The sequence below is a fragment of the Manacus candei genome, unplaced genomic scaffold (genome assembly GCF_025592945.1).
Source record: "Manacus candei isolate 608988 ecotype Guabito, Panama unplaced genomic scaffold, ASM2559294v1 h1tg000067l, whole genome shotgun sequence".
Taxonomy (NCBI): Eukaryota; Metazoa; Chordata; class Aves; order Passeriformes; family Pipridae; genus Manacus; species Manacus candei.
In genome coordinates, this window is record NW_026138115.1 from 4,735,281 (window position 1) to 4,758,266 (window position 22,986).

General features: G+C 40.9%; 1 protein-coding gene across 10 annotated transcripts in view; it reads left to right on the top strand.

The window, feature by feature from the left end:
- FOXN3 (forkhead box N3) overlaps window positions 1–22,986 on the top strand; it is a 206,548-nt gene that overhangs the window by 154,216 nt on the left and 29,346 nt on the right. The window lies entirely within an intron of this gene.

The following is a 22,986-nucleotide window of genomic DNA, read 5'->3' on the forward strand; positions in this document are numbered from 1 at the left end:
AGATGTATGAAGAGCATCATTTTGTAAATATCAGTTGATGCATCTTTGAGTGTTTTGTGGAACATAACATAAAAGGCACATTCCTTGCCAAAACTTCTTTTGTGCTGGGCTTCTCTCTAATGTAATTTCCATCAGTATAAGAATAAAGAGAGCATGGTTTTGGGCCCATTTTACTTGGCAGTGCACAAAGGAAAAGAAGGTTGGGGGCTGGGGGGTGTTGAGAATATTATTTCTCAGCTACTTCACACAAAGAAATACTGTACTGCTTTCAGAAATCTCTGGGTACAAATGCCTCCTGTCACAGGCGATCAGTGTTACACAGCTGTACAGAATACTGCAGTATGTTATAAAATTGTTGCCCTGGGCTCAGTACAGGAAGGCTGGAACTGGGCAAGAGACAGGTCTGATTTTCCATACTCAGGTGGTTGCTAATTGTGGAGCAAGAATCATTTCAGTGAGCAGCTCTTTGGAAATGACGTTGTCTAACACAGTGCACTTAAAGGACGAGGCTCACCTAGTGCAGTTCTTGGAGAGAGACTGACTTGGAAGGACTAAGGGTGTCTGTCTGTCTGCCTTTGGGCCATGTGCAGGAAGGGGTTAGAGACAACCTCCACAGCTTGCACAGCACTCATGTTGACTTGGCCTTCTGATTTTGTCAGTATATTTCTATCACAGCCCTGACAGTTTAAAATTTGGTTGGTTGGTCTTTCCTTGGTTTGACTTTAACACAAGAACTTGGTTGAATGTTCCATCTTAAAAGGAATCCAAATGGTGTGGGAGGGCTGGACGTTTGGGGGACTTGTTATTTCAGGCCTTTACATCTGTAGTGGTAGATGTCCTACCAAGGTTATCCCAACCTGATAAGTTTGACTGTAGAACACAGGGTGCATGGCTCTGTGTGCTGCTGGCAGAAGTGTTTTCTGCCAGTTCTCTTAGCAGGAGCCAAGACTTTACTTCAGAGGGGTGGGGAGGGAATAAGCCAGCGGGCCACTAGACCAGACAGTCCTGCTTCCAAAGAGAGAACAGCTATGACCACCAGTAGTTATCCTGGTTCAGGAGCTACCTAAAGAGGTCGGGAGGAGGGACTGTGTGCTTGGCATGCACTGAAGTTGTTCTTCTTTCGTAGCCCCACACAGGGAAAAGGCAGAAGGTAAAGAGCTGAAGTTCCTCATAGTTGTTGGCATAAACATATGCACATGGGCACTCTTCATGCTTGGTAAACTTATGTCCCTATTGCCCTCTTTCAAATGATCTATATAATACTGAAAATGAGATAACAGTTCCTGCTTTGGAACTGCCAATAAACAAATCTCTCAATTTTATATTATGTGCACACATTCGGCTATCAGATGTTTCCTACAGTCCTGCTGCTTAATGGTCTTCGTGCATCTCTCCTTTTGGGATGAGCATATGAATTTTCTCTCCTAATTATAAACTTGCACTGCTTAAATTAGTTTAGTAATGATGAGAGTGGCCATTATTCATTAATGTGCGAAAAAGAAAGATTCAACTCACTTGATTTCTGTTGGTCACAAGTACTTTGAAAGCAGATGACTTTATTCTCACACTTAAAATTTGAATATACTATCTTTTTTATGCTTGAAACATGAAACTTCCTCATTAGTTGACTTACTGTGAGAACAACCTCTAATCTGGCTCTTTGACATAAAACAGAAACTGAAAATTTTATCTGACTTATTTGTGTTATATTGAACTCCATCAGATATTCTTGGTGTCCTTTCATTTTTCAGTTTTCATGAAAGTGCTTCATTTAAAATTTAGTTTTAAGATATGGTTTCTTGATGTTGGTTCAGTATTGCAACCTTTTCTATTTGTAGTGTGTCTCTGGTACATGGCCCAGTACAGCAAACTGTCATACTGAGACAGGGGGAGGATGTTTGGAGATTTGAGAGGAGACACAGGCCTGTCTGTGCTTTCTCATGTTTGTCTGGGCTTTTATTCTTATCAGGCATTCAATATCCAATGCCATTTTTGGTTCTTTTTGGTTCTTGAAGTTGAAGAAACACATCAATATTTGTGATTCTAACACATTTTGAAGCAGAATTGGCGTATTTGTTTGTCAGTATATTCTGGCAAAATTGTACAGGCATTGCATGATGAAAATAACTGATTCTGCCTCTGGGTATCCCATTTTATTCACAACAAGAAGGGGAATTGTGATGTGCAAATGACGGACACTCTGTATTTGTGTAAACTGTTTCCTTTTTTTAGTCTTTCAGTCTGGTCTTTCCCTGGTATTTTATTTCTCTCAGGCATTTATGTATGGTCAGTTTAACATTTTCCTTCAGTAGTTTTGGAGATTTTGCAGTTTCTTTTGAGTGCTTACTCTTGTGTTTCCCTTCAAAAGAAGCTTCTGTCCCTCTGTAGATAGTTGTGCAGCTTTGCTCAAACTGCCAGGTCACAAATCCTGTACCTTCAAATGAACTTTGTGTTTAACATGGGTCAGGTTTTAACTTTGTTTGCTTTTAAACATGGTTTCATGCTTTACTTTCATAGTAAAGGCTCACTGACTGTTTCTCTGCAAGCACACGGTGTTCCTTAATATTTGCTGTTGGTGTGGATGTAGGCTACAACTAACACAGTAAGAAGAAAGGTTTTCATCAATATTTATATAAGGTGTGTGGTTTATTTTTCCACACTGGATGGATGTGTTGTTAAATAATAACAGCCATAGCTCAGTATTATTTCTAGGTAAGTTTATAAAAGAGCACACATTACTTGAAGGACTAGGTATTTGGTTTTTTTCTCCTAAACTGTTGCATGGAGAGTACTATTCAGTATATAATGTACTAGACTGCAGCATGTTCTCTAGGTGGAAGGAAAGATATATATGATACTCTGGTGACATGTATATAATTAGTTCTGGGCAAACAAGAGTGAGTTATGGTTTGTGGTAATCTCTGTATTAAAATAGGTTTATGTTATTTTCTTAAACAGATATAGAATGCTTTAACCAAATTGAAGTTGTTCTGGTAGTGCATTTTTCCTTCCCTTGGGTAGAACATCCTGCACTCCGAGGGCAGAAGGGGATGGGTGCAAGTTACCTTAACATGGCACAAGAAACATTAATTGCTTCTGCATATCATTTATAGCTTTAGTTTTGTTCTGCCTCAAACTTGGCTTGACAGGAGGGCTTTGGGGCCACCTTCTTTCTGAGATGTCCAGCTCCTCTGTACATCTGGCTTTGCCACTGGCTGCAAGCTCTGTGAGGAGGAGGGATATGCATTTCCAAGTTGGTTGGTGACTGGTTAAAAGGGGAGGTAAATGCTGAAAAAAACCAAGGCTGCCTCCTTCCTGGCTGACTGAAATAAGGCCAGATGGGTATTTCAGCCAAACAGAATTCCTCCCTTGGAGTGATTTAAAGCACAGTCTTGAAACTATGTGAGGGAGAGGTTTATGATGAGCAGATTATTTCATCCAGCATCTGCAAGAGTCAGGGTCTCTCAATCTCTTCTGTGTTATTTTGTTTTGTCTTTAAGGAAGGTGACTTTTAAGTATGACACTGCATTTCCTGTCCTGCCGGGGTGATGACTGCGGTCCTCTGTGGTGGTGGACTGCAGCCGGTTGCCATGGCAATAAAAAACCTCCCCAGCCGAGGAGCTGTTCCATCTCTGTGCCTTCCCTGGGAATTGGCTACAGCGGCAGAGGCATCTTTCCCTGCTAGGGAGCCGAGCTGGCTTTGAGTATCTCATGGGTGATTGAAATGTACTGACCTTACCTGATGTGCTTTGGGATCATAGGGATGAGGGTGTTTATTTTTAGCCTGAAAGGGTATCCTGGCATATTGAAATACATCTCTGCTCTCGTGTGGAATACATACATTTTTGGAGTACTGTGTTTCTTCTGCCTAGCAGGGTTGCCTTGGCGTCATCTGCTCCCATGCAAGAGCATGAGTACCACATCGGACTTCCTTAGCTACATCAATCAAATCCTCTATTTAGTCGTTGTTCTCTTGCTTTGTAAATTACATTTCAGTATGCTATGAGCAAGAATAAAGACAATTCTTACATAAACCACTTTAATTGAGTTTGTAGACTTTAATATTCCATTCTGAACTTGTTTGCTGCCCTTCAACTTCAGTGACTTCAGCAGCATTTCTGATGCACCAGATGGTGAGAGAGGTTCACATCTGAGATGCCCAAGTACTGCAGTGAGGGGAGGCAGTCAGGAGCACTCGCTTGTATGTTGCCATTTTCCTGATGTGGCCTTTCCATCAGAGGATAATCCTGATCCTCACGTGATCTGAATATCCATTGGTTAGAAGGGAAAATGGTAGCTGTTTCTGTCTACAGACAAAACGTGTCCTGAGTTTCAAAGCTGTGGTATTCCCTCACTCTGCACACATAGGAATTTCATATAATCAAGCTTGTAAACCATGGGCTGTACTTTCATAACTTTTTTGCCTCATTTCACCTGCTGTGGGTACTGCCACATAAAGAAAGCAATGAAGGGAATCCTCAGTAGGGTTTGTTTGAAAAGTTTTTATAGTAGCTGATTTTACAACCTGGCCTCTGTGCAGGTAAAATATAATTAAAGCAAGAGATGTGTTGTAAATGATGCTAATTCAGAAAATACATTAAGTATGTATCATCAAAGTTTTTATCTCTGAAAGTTCTAATTTTGTAAAAATACTGGAAAGCAATGGAAATAGAAGCCTGGTTGCATTGTAAATAGTGCTGAAGTATTTTAGTAACTAATACTAATGAGCCGAACATATTTTTTTTCTTTTAATTTTTTTCAAATGGCATTAGTATTCCAAACAGCAAAATCTCTGGCTGGAGAATTGTAGGAATGATGATTGCTCATTAGCAAATAGAATACAGATGTTCTGTTCAGTTTGCCTGAGTGCTTCACATAAACACCTTGGGGAGTGACTGGCACAGAGTACAAAACTTGATAGCATAAGAGTGTGCTAAACACTTTGGGGCTGGCAATAGGAGCAGAAGCATACCATGTAATTTTGTAAAATTTCGTGTAGTTTTTAATCATTTGTAGTGTTTGCTTAACGGGACGACCATTGTGTGGGAAGTACAGGGCGGTGAGGCAGGGGAGGTGTCTCTACAGGGCTGTCATCAACACCAGAAAGTAGAGTTGAGTCAACTTTGTAGAGGTCTGTTCATTTCTTTTGGTTGACTTTCTACCTTCAGCTTACCAAGAGGCAAATTTCTATCCCCCCTCAAGGTCTCTATCCATTGTATGTGTTTGTATTTCTGTATTCAGTTACCCAGAATTTCTTGGGCCTCTGAGCCAGCATCTTTTTGTTTCTTTTCTCGTATGTCTTCAGGTAAGAAATCTGTTATTCCTCCTCTCCCTTTCTTTCATTCCTCCATCCTCCCCTACCCAACAGTAATCACAATAACAATAATCTCAACAATTTAACAATTTTTTTAAGAATTTACTTTTAATCATGTATGTGCAATGACTGTTTTCGAGGATATATTAAGTAAGGACTGAATTAATAAGGCACCATTAGGAACTTCCTGATAGTTATGTATTAGTGGCTGTGGGTTTTTACATCCCAGCGTGATGTCACTAAATTCACAGTTTTCTGCCAATGCCAGTGGTGCTTAGGGAGCAGCTGAAAGGGGAGATGCCCTGTCTCTGCTGAAGGAGCCAAGAGAATCAAGCCTCTGTGTTCCTCACTCTGGGACTCTGCTCCTTGCAGGATTTTGTGACATTTCCCTTTCAGTGAAGATGCAGGAATTGTTTGGGTTTTGAAACCTGTTTAACAAATGATGAATCTTATACGTGCAATTGGGTGGACTTCGGAAGGAAAAGGATTCCTAGCTGCAATATTACTCTGGCTTCTTGCTGTTATGTGTGTTTGTGTTACGCTTGTTTAGTTGCCAGGACCAGGTTGGGAGGAAGCTGAATGAACTTGGAAAGTTTCAAAATGCATTTATTTTATTAAAGAATATGTTGATTCTGGTGGGCTCTTTTGGGTTGTATTGGTTGGTTGGTTTGGGGTTGGGGTTTTTGTAATGTTTTGTTGGGAATTTTTTGTTTGTGTTAGTTTTGTTTGATTTTTTTACATTGGATAAGAAGTCTTCAAATTGCTGCCATAAAGGCATGGAGCAGTAAAATTGTGCTTCAAAGCAGTACCTATTTCATACTGCAGCTGAACTACCGTATTCCAGACCTGATTGCCTGGCAGCTACTCTGCAAAATTATTATACAATTCTTGGCAAGCAGTTATTAAAAGTGGTTTTGTGGGGGCTTATTAGACTATTTAAAGTAGCTTTTTCTTTTCCACCTTAGTGGAGAAGTCTTAAAAGTATTGATGTCAGCACTGGGAATTGGTCAGCTGATACAAATGAGAAGATGGCATTGGGCACCCAGAGAGTTGGTTACAGCCTTGGGGTTTGTTGCTTGTGAGCTCCCAGCCCCATGTTAAGCAAATATTCAAAACTAAATGGAACTTATTAGCGTTAGTTTGCCCTGCTAAGTTGAAAACAGTCTGTCTAAATGTAAAAAAACATAGTAGGTATCAAAGTTTAACCACTTCTAGACATGGAATCAAATTAACGTGAATTGAAACAAGTTGGATCAGCATGAAGTGACTCTGTTTGTAAAGAGTACTTTGCATTTCTAAATCTTTTCACAGCCATAATTGAGAGAAGAATATCGGGCAACTTCACTTACAAAGCTGCTGTTTGCTTCCTCCTCTTGCCCTAAAGCAAACAAAATAGGCAGTCTCCCAATTTGGAATCTATTGAATGAACCAAAATCACTTATGTGCTGTTTAGTTGTTGTGGCAGCAAGGCAAATAGATGTGAAAAGATTAGCCAAACAAAAAGGCAAAAACCTTGGCCCTGTTGTAAGGATTTGGAAACCCAGTAGTTCATCAATTGTTGGGGCTGCAGGATAAAGGCGTGTAGGTGGAAGCAAGCTGAAAGTAAAACAGCTCATCTATGAGATGTTTAGGAATACTTGTGTTAAAGGTTTAAGTTTCAGTGTCATCTCTTCCCTTCTGTTTCATTGCACCTTCAATAGGTATTGGAAATCACATTAACAAATAGCAAAGGTGTGAAGGAAAGCATGTTAAAGAAGAAAATTAAGGAATATGTTAGCTTAATGACACTGTCCTCTGTTGCAAAGAAGATAGATCCGAGACAGGTGTTAGTGGGGGCATAAGGGTTCTTTCAATCACATTTTAAAAAATCTGAGAAATTGTAGACTTCAGGACAACTACAGCAATTATTGTCAGCCAGGACACGTAGTAGGAGGCAGTCTTTACCTCAAAAAGCTTGCAGAGTGAATATACCAGCTAGGCAGCCCATGCAAAGGAGAAAAATTAAACTTTGTCCGTTTGGAAGGGATGAAACACATTACCTGAAACCACAGTGTCTGCTTGGAAACAGAATGTGAATTTGAAGCCATGCTACTCCCAAGGTTTTGCTGGCACAGGTTTGCTAGACCTAAGTATAGCTGAAGTAGAATTGTTCCCGTATGTCTTACTATAGGGTCCATCCTTGAATAGGGGCCCAGTGTTTAACAGACAGTGTCTAGATGGATTGAGCCTTCCCATCACTGCCTAGAGGTCTGATTTACTTTTCTTTGAAATTGATAAATGGAGTGGTAGAGAATTGTTGCTGTGATATGAATTATTCCCACTGTTATTAAATAATAAACATGACCACAGCGACCTACTCACTCTCTGAACTGGATTCCTTCTGTGGCTTAATCTTGGTAATGGCTTCATATTTGAACTACAAAATGTCATGGGTGAGCTGTGAGCTTCTGAAGAAAGGGGCAGCAGAAGGAAGTTGGTAGATTGATACCATATCATGTATATCATAAAGTAAGGTAGTAAAAGCCCCAGGAAGTTATATTTCTTAAGTAATGCAATCAGAATTGCACTTAGACAGAGAAGATTGCTTTGTATTTACTAGCTGTGTTTACTGCTTTTTCTAATGTGCCTAAGGAAACTTCAGGAAGTGGAAAATGGAGTTCTAGACCTGAATCTGTATAGTTACTTTTGGGAATAACACAGCAAAATGAGTGAGCTTGATTTGCTACACAGCAGATGCCAGGATTATATGATGTGGAAGGAATTTTTTACTTTTAAACCCTTTCAGTGTGATGACATGCAGGGGAGAGAGGAAGGAGGGGCTGACATAAGTGCCCTCATGTTTTTTTAACCTCTTCAGTGCTCTGAATCCAGAAATACCAGTTGATTCATGTAAGCACAGCCTGTCTGTGTAGGTGGATGCTACCAAAACAGTAATTAAATATAGTGTATGTTTCTGGACTAGAGCTAAAAGGGAACAGAAAATAATACTACTTATTCTGTGGTTTATACTGTACTGCTATGAACAGAGAATGCAGCAAACAGAGAGAACTGAGTTCACATGAAAATTGATGAAGAGTACAGTGTGTCTTTTTTGATATTTATGCATTATTTAAAACAAGTTTAGCAGACTATAAAGCTTTTGATTATAGTCAGCTTGTAAGTGTACTCTGCTACATTGTGCAACATCTCAAAATAAAATGGACCAGCAGTTGTTTACACAAACTAAAGACTTTCAAGACCAGCTCATGGGAGGAGCAGATGGTATTTGGGCATTGTGTTGTGGTCTTGCAGTCCACGCAGTGCCATGTTGGGCTGATTCATGAAGCTCCATTTGCAGAGGCATCATAGTGAGCTCCTTCACTGAGAGGAGAAGAAACATTTGAATGAACTTTCTTGTCTTTTGTGCTGTCTTTAGTAAATGCCATTGACTGCTGCTATATTTAAAGAAAGTGACAAGAGTATATCAGAGCCTTTATTAAAGTAAATTGGTGTCCTTTGCAAGCGATGATCCTTCCTTTCAGTAGAGCTGTCTGTGTTTGCTATGGTTAGGGTAAGAAGCCATGCAGGTAAGGTTCAGCCCCAGGTGTTTGGAGTGGGATCACACAGTGGTGCCTGCTGAGCTGGCAGCCCAGGTGTGTTCCTGTGGCACGAAGGGCCAGCACACTGCCTTGGCACCACATTTCACTCCCATATCTGCTTCGTTGTGCAACTGAAAACTCTTGGAAACTGAGGAGTGCTCCCGCTGCCCTGCAGGCAGGGTGCTTCCTCCCACCACCTCCCCTTCCCACGCAGTGTGCTGGGGTGCTTGCATGTGTTAGTTGGACAGGGAGGAATGTTTTCTTCACTAATTTAAGGAGGGTGAAAATACTTCTTTGCCAAAGGGAGAAAAAGGGGAGGAGGGGAGTGGGCTGCTCTAAAGCAGGGACAGTGTGAAACCTCAGCTGCCAAGATCTTGTGGTGTTTCCCTTTTAAGCACTAATAAAGCTCAGGGTGACTTAATATTCAAAACCTGTTGAACCTGTTGGCAAGAACAGAGCCCTAGATCCTCATTGCAGAGGGTTTGTTTGTTGCTACCAACTGCATTTCAATTGCCTAGTGATAGTGTTTGTTTTCTTGGAATTTGCTTTCTGATGCAATGTTCCAGCAGTCCTGACTGCAATCCTGCAGAGGTGGAGTTACTGTGGGCCAAAGTACGGCAGGGCTGCGGGCACCCCACAAGTCCAGTCCTGCTGCCTAGAGGGTGACAGCAGGCAAGGAGTGTAGTGGCTTCAAAGGGGTCGAATGTGGGAAATGGAGGAAAACTGCAGTCTCTTCCTACTCCCACTGTCAGGCACGGTCAGCGTTAAACCCGTTGCTTTTATAGGAACAGGCTGACCTACTTATTAAGGCATTGTATTTCAGTGTTCAGCTATGGCTGTCTGCCCCACAGGGGTTGTGTTTCCAGCCCTGCTGAAACTCAGGCCCCAGCCATGTCCCAGCCTTCTGGGGAGTCTTGGGCAGGGCATGTGGGTACATCTATTGGGTGTGAGGAGCTCTGGTACCACAGCAATGGGCACCACACACTTATCCCTGTGGAGAAAGGGGAAAAAGCCTACTGAAAGAACTGATACATGCCCAAGAGGAACAGGAAAATAGAAAGAAAATTGGAGAGGAGTGATGTTTAAATGGTATGAAAGATTTTGATCAGAAATGTGGTTTTGATTGCATTCTATAGGGGAGAAGGGCAAGCCACTAATGGCTCTGGGTACACTTTGCTGTATCTGAAAGGAACGCTGTTTTACCAGCTTGTGAAATGCAGAGGTGGTTGTAGTCGGCTGCCTTTTCCTAGCTGCATTCCTGAAGCACAGGAAAGGGTTGGTTTGAGAAGAACACATGCAAATGAGCAATTTAGGAGAAGACCAAACATCTGTCAGGGGTCAGGGAGGAGCTTCCTCTGGATTTGGTCAGCTGGTGGCTCAGTATTGATGTCAGATTTGTGCATCTTGTGTCCATGGAAACGATGGCATCAGCCATCATGGGAGGCAATCCTGCAGCTCTTCCAAACCAGGGCTTTGGACTATTATAGCAAATCCAGATATCTGTGAGCAGGTGTCAAATGTGGGATGGTGGGTAAAATGGGACAGCACTAGGAAATGTCCTTTCTGTGACAGACCATTGCTTCTGCCTCTGCTCTGGGGGCCTTTCAGTTTTTCAGAGCTGTTGGATGTCATTCTGTTACACCAGTGAGAAGTATCTGCTCCATCGATCTATGACAGTGAGCTTAGACTCTCTGCTGCTGTGACTGAAATATATGCACCTACACGACTTCATAGTAAAAATGGATTTGCCACTCTGACATGACACCCCATCTGATTTAAAAGGAAATTTTCTGCTCTGTTTTATAGAGACTTTTACAAATATATCTATTCAGTTTCCATCCTGGAAAGCCAACATAATTGTCAGAGTTTTCCAGGAGATTTCCAGGAGATTTTGCCCCCTGAAAAGCTGTGACGTCCTTTGGTAATTGCTGTGTAGCCTTGGCTTTATGAACCGTGGAAGGAGGAGTTCAGGTAGACATGCTCAGCCAGAATGTTATCACAGGTTTTGCAGAATTCACTTTTTTACATTTTGCACTTTTTCTTCGATACCTTGTACTCACATGCATGTCTCTTTTTCTTTGATATACACATATACCCTTGCCAAACTACTTACTACAAAGGTTTTGAAAGAAAAGAGAGAATTTCTGTGTTTAAATTCTTGAGAGGTAGTCTGCTATCATAATGATAGAGCTATAGGATTATTAATCCAGAGATACAAAATGACAGACATCATAGTTAATGCTCATCAGTATCCTTTCTAGCAATCTCAAAGCAGTCCCATCAGTAAAAAGCCTAAGCAAGCTGTGCTGCATTATCATGATTGAGGGCCAGATCAGATTTGATGTTGCTGGCTGATATGAGTAGCAAACGAAGTTTTCCCACTTCTAAAACTGACTTTATAAATAAGCTCTTTGTTACATTGCAAATACATCCTCACGTTTCTGTTAAAATACCCAGTAGTGACATGAAAACCAACCTCAAACATGTTTCTGGATACTTTGCCTTGAAACTAAAAGGAAGGTAGCTGCTTACATTCATCTCTGATAAACAAAGATGTAGCTCAGTGCATACCCAGCACTAAGAGTTTGGGGGTTTATGAATTCCAGGCCCTTTCCAGCCAGTATCAGGTCTAGCAACATTGATTTTTAATCAGGCATAATTACTACTGTTAAGTCTCCTGAAACAAGTGAGAGATAACTCCTCTCCAGCCATTTTAAGGCTTTACACTGTTTTCCCTAACTGTATTATAGTTGTACAATGTAGCATTTATTTTCTACTCTAAGGAGTCCTGTAACTATCAGGTCTCTAACTTTGCTGGCATGTCACTGACAATTTTGCATAAAATAGAAACATTTTCGTTGATGTATTCCCTAAGGAAGAATATTACTGGCTTTTATAAAAAAAACCTTACAATTCTACAGTACATGCTATTAGCATGTGTATTGTACTGGATGAAATGTTGCACCAGATTTATGAATAATTGTTTCTAAATGGGGGCGTCAGGTATTTTTTAGAGGAGGGGAAAGGATCCCTTATAAGGTTTTCAGTTCTGTTCCTCACTGTGTGTGCAAGGCAGCTGTTTGCCTATCAATGATGGCATTAAAATGAAAAATAAATACAAGCTTTTCTTCTTTTCACATTTGCTTTTCTGGAGGTTCGCCACCATTATCTTTTGAGATTTCCCTACCCCCTGCTGGAGACAGGAAGGAAAGAAGCAGAGAGATGCACAGTGCAACAGTCACACTGGGGAGCTTCTTCTCCTTCTGGCTGTGCAGAGTGGTGAGATGCACCATGAGGACCTCTGTATGGAGGGGGCAGCAGGGTAGTGGGTCTGTTCGGTGCACCCATGAGAGGGCAGGTGCTCACTGAAGATGAGTGCGCAGAGATGGGGAGGGGGGCAAGGCAAGTGTGTTCTCTCTGGTTTGTTTTGGTGTAATCGATTTGATTACACAACATCACTAAGATTCATTTCCCCAGATAGCCCGTGCCTTACTCTCACAGACACTCAGATCTGATGATGATCATCTTAGTAAACTGAATTTGCACTGGCAGAGTTCGTATGAACTGTATGCTGTGTGGACATGAAGCAGAACTCTCTGAAAGGCCAGAGAGGTGCCTGTGTGCTGCACTGACAAGAATTGCAAAAACTGCTATTTAAAATCAATAAACCAGCTCTCACTAGAGTTTGTTGAAATTTTGGAGTACAAAAAGCAGTGTGAGGCTTTTTCTCTGTTTGGTTGTAAACACAAAGTTGATAAGATGACTAAATACTTAATAAAAGCAAGCTCACTCTTTCTTCAGGGCAGCTTTTGCCATGCCATCCACTTGGTGGGAGCAATGTCTGTTCCTGCCGAGCAGAGACACAGCTGCCTGGCATCAGGAGCTGCATTTGGGGGGCTGCAGGGAGATGAGATCTAGCATCGTGTAGAAGGTGATTTCCTCTCTGGCCTTGCTGTATGCCCATGAGAATTGTGCAGAACGTTCTTATGATTCTTGTTAATGAAAGCACTAGTTTTTTACAAAACTGTCCTGAGCTATAGTTAAGCTGCCCAGCTGTTCCAGTCCAGGGCTGAGCCCTGCTGGATGCTGGTACTCTGATCCTCTTCCACAGATGCTAATCATTTTCTGGCTTGTATACACATACAAGTGTTTTCCTGGTTTACAGAGACAGCTCTCACTACTTCCTGGATAAAGCTTTATTTCTTCTTACTTTCTTTTTAATGTCCAACACTTATTTTAGGCCTGTGCACATGGTCAGTTGAGTCCCTGTTCAGTGCACAAAGAGAAGGGGATGAGAGCCTCTTAGCATACCCATTCTGTTTTATGAAGTACATATCCTTTTACACCTTTCAGATGAGGAGCTGAAAGAGTCTGCAAAGGAATTCTGGTCATGTTCTGCCCATTCTTTACTCCTTTGCTAACCTAACTTGTCAGCTAGTGGCCATTCAGAGTCCAAAGAGCTTGAATAGGATCATTCATAGCAAATTGGAGGTTGGCAGAAGTGGAATCCTGTATCTCCCCTTCTTCATTTTGATTAAAATATGACAAATAATAATAAGTAGAAAGTTAGTTCAACCGTTTTGGCCAGAAAGGAGCTATATGATAACCATTTGGCAAGTTAGAAGCATCCAAGGGGCCTGTAAATGTGACTTGGCAGCAAAGTCTCGCCTTAGTGCTTGCTCTTTAGACACTCAAGTGAATTATTCTTTCGCCACATTTCAGTTCATGACATTTCATAATTCCTCTGCTTTTGAAATGTTCAAGTAAAAATTCCAGCGATGACAATATTGAACTTACACATTTGCTACTATATAGCATAAGTGGTACTAAATTAATGCTAGCGAAGTGTTTACTGGAAGATCTGAGATGCATATGCAACTGAATTCAAGAAAAAAGTAAGTGAAAACAAGTTTGATAGGATTTTTCAGGTTTGGAACATATCTTCTACAAAATCTCTTCTATGAAGAATGTAAGCAAGAAACAAAACACACCTGATAATTAGGATGCAGTGTTTAGTCTCAACAAATAGCGTTGCAGTTGTTTTAAATAACTCCTGTTCTTATGTATGCTTTTTAAGCTAAGTTAAAGCCCCACCCTAAGGCTGACTAATTTCACTCTTAAAGTCTCTTCAGTGTTCAGGGAGCCTACCTTCACTGTGTTGCTTTCAGCAGAAGCTTTCACTAAAAAAGGCCAATGTGGTCTCAGAATATTGACTTGTAATTTGAAAGTAATCTTCTACTCCATGGGTTATCTTGTAGACGTCTGCAGTGGGAATGTCAAGATCTTCAAAGCCTCTCTAAGCGTAGACTTGCTGTCATGGCTGTATGGCATGGAGTTGACCTCCACCAGACTGCATGCAAGCCTGACTGTGTACCTGCTAGTTGCTCATGCTTATACTGGCTTTTTTAACATACTTCTGGTGGCAATTCTAGCTGTCCTGCCTACATCCACACCTTGAAACCCAGGATTGCCCAGTGTACACCAATGGGAACTGTTTGGCTTGCAGCTAATTCTTGCAGCCTTTCCTAGGTTCACGAAGAAGCCCCTGTGCACGGACCTCCCTAAGCTGCGGGCCAGCATCCTTTCCCTCTGATTCTCCCAGTCCCCCATGTACAAGGCGCTGCCTGCTGGCACCTCTCTGCACCTTCCTGCCTGGATGTGCTCTGTTGTTCTGCAGAGAAAGCAGAAGAGGGAATGTGAGAGTTTGAACCGGAGTTTATGAGCAGGCATGGGAGTGCAGTCAGAGGGGTGAGAGGACTTGCAAGTCGGGTCTCATGCAGCTTGCCCACTGACTTTTCTTCATAAGTGCCATGACTCCAGTGCTACTGGAGTATGTTCTGGCCAACTCTTCTTTTTTGCACCTGGAGACTTACTTACATGCTCAAGGCTGTTGCCATAGGGCTCAGGCCAGATACAGGTGACAGCTGTGGGCTCACATCACTGCTCTGCTCTGAGCTGGTATGAGGCTCCAGCTCTGCAATTGTCTCCTCTAAGTGCAGACACCACTGATCTGCAGGCATCCTGCCCAAGTTTAGCAGCTCAGGGCACAGAACATGCTGGAAGCTGATAGACATAGTCCTGTGTGTCCATAGCACAGCTCCTAAGCTTATTGCAAGTCACCTTTGACATGAAGTGGCATGAGTCCGGTCCTGGAGTGTCAAATATCATCCTGGTGCTTCTGCACATTTATGTAGATAAGCCATTTTGCAAATAGGCCTTCACTGGCATAGTTTCTTCATGACTGTGTTTTTGTGCTCTTTCCCACTCTGTCATAGAGTTTTGCAGAGAGCTTACCTGCCCTAGAGAAGCAGTTTCGAAGGCAGCTTCTGGAGAGCCCCTCCCCCAGGACACATTGTGTGCAGCAACACACTGTAAATACTTCTGAAAACTGACATTCAGACTTTTTGCTTTGTTTCAACTTCAAAATACCATTGCCCTCCTCTTATAAGTGTTCCGATTACCAGTCGTGTCTTCAGCCAGTGTTGCTTTACTGAAATTGTCTTAGAAGTTAATAGTTCTTCTACCTTGCTTTTCACCCCTGCATCCCATGGATACCTCGTCATGATAGTTTTACTTCTCTGCCTCTGTTTTGCTTAACTGAGCAAGCCAAGCTCTCTGCTTTCTGTCCAGCTGGGGTTTTTAAGCTTTTGTGTGTTTTTTTTTTCAAAGAGTGCATGTTTTCTGCTTTTCTCCAGATAAAAGTTTCAGTTAGGTCTTGGTGCAGTGACTTGCAGAAACTGCAGCCTCCCCCAGACTGAGATCTAGAGTTCCTCAGCCCAGTCTGTTTCCCAGAGGTTCCACAGGAACCGTTTAGTTCATCAGAACTTACTCTTTGGAAATAATAGATCTTAAACAAAATTAGGCTTGCTGTTATCCTTCCCACTTAATCTAAACTGCATCACTTCGTGGTCCTCTGTTCCAAAGTCATCCTTATTATTTAAGATAAAGAGCAGAATAGAATCTATTCATGTTCATTCAGCAACATGGATAAAGAAACTTTTCAGCTGTCACATCCAGGAATAACTGGTCTTACTGTGATTAATAGCATTTGTTCTCCAATCTGTACTGCGAAGTTAGGTCTCCCTTGTTGATACAATTCCCATTTCAGTAATGACGTAGAGCTCTATCCAGATCCATATCTGCTGTAAGAAGTCAAGAGCAGACCCAGTGTCTCTCTCTTAGTAGCCTTGTTTGACCATCTGTCCACAGCATTTCCAGGCATATTCATTTTATGCTGTTTCCAAAGTGTGCTACTTCATTATTGCATGACAGTCTCCTACCATATAAAACCCATATTTCTTTTCTTTGAAAAGCACAGACCTTTTGACACTTGTTTCAATAATAATTGGTGTTCCACCCTGTTTGTGAATTTTCCTGTAATAACACTAATGCCTTGAGTTCCCCTTCCATTATGTCAGTCTGCTTGTGTTAATAGCACACAGCTATTTTAGCTGCTGGATTTTTTGTTCACCTTTTCTGCTCTTATTTTCGTTTTAGACTGCATTTGGCTTCATAGTTATACTATATACAGTGCTTTCACTGGCAGTATCACATGCCTGACTCTTTTCTCATCATTAGTTGCATTTTCTTTTTCTTCAAATCCCCAAAATACCCTTCTCATTGTTATTTTAATGTTTATCTGACATTTTCCCCCCTTGCTTTCTGGATCCTGAAACCAGTGAGGAATTTATGTTCACCTCCCCAGGCCTTTCCTTGCTGTGTTCATGATGTGGATTGTGCCATGGCAGTTCTAGCAGTTGGAATATTTGGGTGAAACCCTCCTGAAGACTCATCTTGCCGTGAAAGTACCCAGAAGCCACCATTTTATGCAGAACTAGTGGCTGAGAGAGGCAGGAGGACCGTAAACATTTCCTCAAGGGTCACTCGGGCTGTGTGAAATGTGTCAGTTCTTTTCCAACTGGCATGTTCTGCACTTGCTGGACTGAAAGACATACTCAGTTTTCAAGGTCTGGGCGACACAAGTGTATTTTGAAATGGCAATGAGAAGGAAATGAGTGCTTACCACAAACACTGGTATGGGACAGTAAGGTGGGGGTTATTTGGTCTTAAATGGTCAGAATTTTATAGAGGACTTCCTCCTGCCAACCATCCTCCCATTTTGCTGGAAGGAAAACCTATTGTTAGCAGCAGGGACATTATGAAAGCTTGAGCAATGATGACCTCAATGCAGGGGTAACACACATCTGCATAAATGGGTACAAAAAACGTGTGTTTGTGTGTGTGTGTATTCTTCAGTCAAAAAAAATATGTGTGCAACCTGTAAGGCTGCAAGGAGTTACAGCCCTCATAATCCCATCTTCCACTGTAGAAGCGGAGGCTGCAGCAATCACTTAAGAAGATGGTTGAAATTCCTGATCACAGATTAGGTAAGTACATGATGGAACAGCAAATTGTTTCTCTCTTCTGTGCTAGCTCATTGGCTAGTGTTTTCTCACGGTGATGTTTTCTGTTCAGTACTACAAGCTCCACAGGCTGAATGGAGTCAAAAAAGACTTTACTGTTGCCTTTGTAATGGGTAAATTTTATTTTCTCATCCTTCTGCACTGAAAATTAAGCTTGCCAGTAATATGCATCAAAATGGAAAAATACTTTTAAAATAAAGGAACAAAACCACGGCACTACCCTGTTTTTAAGAAGAGTATGTATTATAATATGTCATCTTTATGTGTAAGATGTATATCTCATCTCTCTTTAGTCAACTGTCTCTTAAAATATTTTTATCTTGCACTGGTGAAAAACATATCAGTGTTGTGAGTCTGTCTTCTAACAATTACATGATCTTAATCTTTACTCCCAAGATGTAAAGTTAAGATGCTTCGGTTTTCTACAGCTTTCTGAATGATGTGCAAGACCATCTATAAGTCTTCCTACTACCATTCTTTTTATTAAAGCTAGTATTTTTAACAAGAATATGTTGTAACTGTTTGTTTCAGTTTTTCAGCTGATAAAATGGTATTGTTAGAGAATGGAAATCATATGTGTAGCTTCATGACAATACAAATGTAACAAAATAGAGGAGCAGGAAGAAGGTTTCTGTTGAAAATGTTCTGTATTTTTTCTCAGGATAATTTGTGCCATAGCTTACTTGGCAGTGCCAGAAATGAACTTAAATAGGAAAAACTATTAGTTCATTTAGACCCATACCTTTATTCTTCTGTGTCTCATACTAGATCCTTTCTAAGGAGTGGGAGAACCTCTGTGACTGCCAGCCCAGTTTTGTATTGTTAGTGAAATTGCTTCCTCCTGACCTCTATTATATAGCTTCCAAAATTTTCATTCTTGGTCTTTCATGCACTGTTGTTGAGATATGAATATAATTTCTTGTTTCTTCCCAAGATCTTGGTTCTGAATCCTTCTGGTTTACCTTATACCTCAACAAGTATTCTGTTTATTTTAAGAGAGTTTCTCAACCTTATTTAAGTGTTTCAGAAGTGGACTCAATGGCATCCTACACCAAGGCGTTTGACAGAGTTACAGTACTTACAATGCTCTTCAGGTATTTCTTTCTATATTGCACATTGCAATTTTATTTTAACAGCTATGTTCTTATTCTGTCATTAGGGAAAATAAATTAAAAATGAAAAAGAAAAGAGAAAAAAACAAATGGGAAAAAAGCCTTAGCTCTGGTCCTTATTCTCTCTGTCTTTGACCTAACCTGACTCATACCAAGGTTAACTATCATGATGTGGGAAGGGAAAGGACACATCTGTTAACAGACAAGTTAAATAGGGGCAAGCTGCTATTTACTCTGTTGCAGTTTAATAAGCCTAAAGGTAAAAGGTGGAAGACAAGAGTGTTGCTTTTGCAACATTTTCTAGCTGCCAAAAATCTAAAATATCAAAGAATCAAATCACCACAAAATATGTAGGAGTGGTCTGTGCTAGAAAGTGAGGCAGGGGGTAAAAAGACTGATCTTGTAGACAAGGAATAAACTGGACTTCTGCCTTCTGAGTACAGTGGCAGTGAGTTTTAGGCATTCCATCTAGAGTTGAGCATTTAAATGGAAAAAAGCAGTTGAGGATGCTGAGACAGAAGTAGAATAGACCAAAAACTAGCATACTCAGTAATGAAGTTCTTTACAAAAATAGTTCTATTTTAGATGTAGTAACTTAAAATAAGATCTTATAAATTCCTTCCTGATGAGATAACATAGCCATGGCTGTAGTGTACAGATGGTGCAGTTTATTTACTAACTACGTTTTTTACGTCAGTTGGCAGTAACATTTTAGTAATACCCAAATATGCATCTTAAGTGCCTCTCTCTAGGCATCTCTACTGGAAAATTCAGGTCATGGTTGCTTTGAACTGCTTCAGCTGCTATTTTCTTTAAAAACTTATAGTATGGCTGTAAAGATAAATACCCTTTAGCAAAATCAAGAGGGGACTGTGTTATCCTAATTTTTATTTAGTTGGAAGGGGATGAATTTGAAGCAATTGATGAAACCAGATCAAAGTTTGAACTAATATCAAAATAGTATGAATTATTATAAACCTCTTTCTCTCTCTATGAAATGAACTCAGATCAGAGATCACAACATAATAAAACAACAGCTGTCACATCTGACTTTCTCAGGTACCTGTTTGATTTTAATTATTTTTTGACAAGTCCAGAATAAACAGTCTGCTACCTGAGCATTATCCTCTGCATTGCTTGTATGAAATGTTATGCCAGAATATTTCATGCCTACCATTTTGCCACTTCACATGTCTGTGCAAGGCAGATTCTGATCCTATACAGTTAATGCACAAAGTGAGTTTCATTCAAAGCATATCTTGACAATATGCAGATATAATTCCACAGAGTGATAAATAGTAGGTTAATTCCTCAGTGAAAGAACTAGGTGCTGTTTAGAGATTTGGTGTTCATTTCTGAACACTCTGCTGACAAGGGGCATGAATCTAAAATGCAGCAAACAGCCCTGCCATGAGGTTTCTGCCATTGTTGGTATCGACTTCATGAAAAGAAGTTTTGTCTTTGAAAGCAGTGCTGGCAAAAACACCAGGAGGCTCACACTGCAACGGGAGGTACTGCAGCTGTGATGGAATTCTTGCTCCTTGGTGACTTTCATGCCCTATGAGTTTGTGTAAGTACTTAAGGTCCAGGTCCTTTCTGGTACCTTGTGAAGGTTCCTTGGTCTATGAGGGACCAAGCACTGAAACTTCCGAATGTAGCATGAGGTACCAAGTTCAACAAGACAGCAGTTGTTTGTTAGGAAAAACTGTGGCTGCTGGACATTCTTGTCATTATTTTTTTGTCCCTCTCCAGTGTTGCCTATCTGAGACCTTGACATACTCTTACTTCTTTGTACAATACCCACAATCCTTCCTTTTCTTTGTTGTTTCTTACTTCCCTCTTTCACAGGGAAGGCTGAGCATCTTCTATTTTCCCCTGGCAAAAAATTAACTGTTTGTGTATGCAGTCAGTTCACCATTTACTTAAATTAGCAAAAAAAGAAACCAGAATGCATTCATTTAAATACTTAATTTTCTATATTCCAAAGCATTGCATGTAGTTATTTTTAACCTGGTTTCCTAGGGAAAGATGTTCCTGCAATCATTTTTCACTAACCACCCACTGTTAATAACTTCAGGAGCTTTTGTGTTGATCACAGACTTCAGGTGGGACAGAGATCTCAGTTCTGAAATCCACAGCTTCATGAATGCAGACAGGCAGGTAGAAGGGAGAGGATCCAGTTACCAGGCTGGTGGGGCTGTCACACAAGGTCAGCCTTTACTGCTTGAAGTAATAGAATCCGCATGAGGAGACTTCACAAGGACGACCACTGTAGGAGAAAGGGCCATCGGCGTGGGGCACTGGTGGGTACCAGGAGCCAAAGCAGGAAGGGGCAGGCCCAGCAAAGGTGCCCTTCCTTCACCTGCCTTCAGTGCTGCTCCTCATGACTGCTTCTTGGCTCTTCTTGACATGCTGCTCAGGAGAACGCCTCCAAATTGTGAATGTAAATGCTGCACAAGAATATACCGACTTTTCAGTTTGCCCTTGGACATGTCTTCTGCACCTCTTTTTGTAGTCTCAGACTGCTGGCCCTTGACCCTTGTGTCCCTTGTGCACCAGTCTCTTCTTTTTCTTGTCTCCTTCCAGTAGGACAACCCAAAGTATGTTGTCCTGGACCCTACTGACAGCATCCTTCGTGCTTGTCCGCAAGCCCTCTTACCTCTGCCAAGGCATTATGAAATAGCTGTCTGATTTCTTCAGGAATATACCAACAGAAAGAGAGCTAGGCACGATAGCAGGTGTAGATGAGCTTGAAACATGGCTGTACTTTAGGAAACAGCCACTATGGATGCAGACCTGTGTTGACAACAGCTCATGGTAGTGTCCTGACGTCATTACAGAAACAGAGTGGTACCATTAGTGGTCCAAAGGCTAAGAATGCACCTTTCAAGATAAACTCATTGCATCAATTTTATCTCAAATCACAGAGTTTTTTACACAAACAAAACCCAAAGTCACCAGTGTTTTTTCTGGTAATGTCCTTTTATTCTTTCAATAGCAAGATTAACATTATACTACAATGTTACCCAGGGGAGGGGAGGGGCCATATTTGAAGTAAAACAATAAAACAAAATTTAGGAACAGCCAATAAGCAAATGCTGAAGTTGACTGTATGAATCATGATACAGTAAATTCAACTTCTAACAATCTTCTGATTTTATGGTATGAAAGAGATGGAAGAATTCTGGTTTGGTTTGTCTTTATTTCTCCGGTTTCTTTGCTTTTTTTGTCTTGCTTTTTAACATTGGATAGATTATCCCTCTTCAGTTTGATTCCACACACTCACTGTGTGGTACATGGACCCATTCCTGCAACATGGCACATGTTTGGGAGTGAAGCTGTTTAGAAATGGCACTTTCAGCATAGATAATTGCAGCAGGAATGCTGCTTTTGAGGTATCTTCAGACTTGAAGATGAACATGAGTTGGTAAAGCTGCTTTTCTCAATAGTCTGCTGGTGACTATTGGAAAAGAGTATGGTGACCTGTCCAGGAGACACAGGCACTTGCTTTCCATTATGTGGGCACCTTTTATACTAAGTCTGCTGCTGCTTCAACTTCAGTTTTACACCTGCTGCACTGGTTCTCTGTTTACTGTTTCAGCAATTAAATAATACAGTAGCCTTTAGAAGTGTGTTTGCAGCGATTCAGAGAAAAGTAGTACATTCTTAAACTAATAAAAAAAATCCCTTTTTTTAATTCACCAGTCAAGTGAATTTCTGTTTGGATTAAGCAGATTTTAAAATCCTGTCTACGTCATTTGTCTTGTTAATAAATTACAGGGCTTTATACCACGTCACTTCATTGCGAATAGATTTGAAATATATAAAGATCAAAAATACACATATTTTTAACAATTTTCTGACATAATAGCCAAAATAAAGTGCCATGAAGCTATTAGCAGTAAATTAAATTTTTTAGTATGTAATTTAGTATAAATACTGACAAGCTGAAAAAAAAAAAACCCAAACAACAAATGCATACTCATTAGTCATTCAGTTTAGCCGTACAGAGGCAGCAGTCGGCCAGGGTGTGCGTTTTTATGTCTGCTTCAATTGCACACTTCATTTATTTGGACATGGCATAGGCGGCTTTCTCTGTCACACGGCATCACTGCACGATTAGCAAGTTGCGCCCCAGGGCAGCTGGGACGCTTTGCTGGGGCAGATGTTCTTTTCAGCTTATTCAGTGGCCGTTGTGGGGTTGTTTACTGTTGTCATAGCTACCTGCATTTCCATAGCAGCCGAGCTGTTGTGTGCGAAGCAAGTGAATATAGTTATAAAAGGATCATATTTTGTTCTGTCTCTATAACTTACCATCTGTCAGCTGACTGTTCATGATGGATGTAGAAACCAATTTAAGAATAACAGCAACCAGCTGATGATTTTTGCTTATATTAAAGTGACAATGGATGAGCATGCAAATGCTTCAATGAAATGCTAGTTTCTTTTTTTTTTCCTTAATTGTAGCAGTTTGTCTTCCAACACCTTCTCAAACTTCACTGAAATCTTTCTTGACAAATCAAAATGACTGAGTGTCATCTTCTGTACTTGCTCAGGTG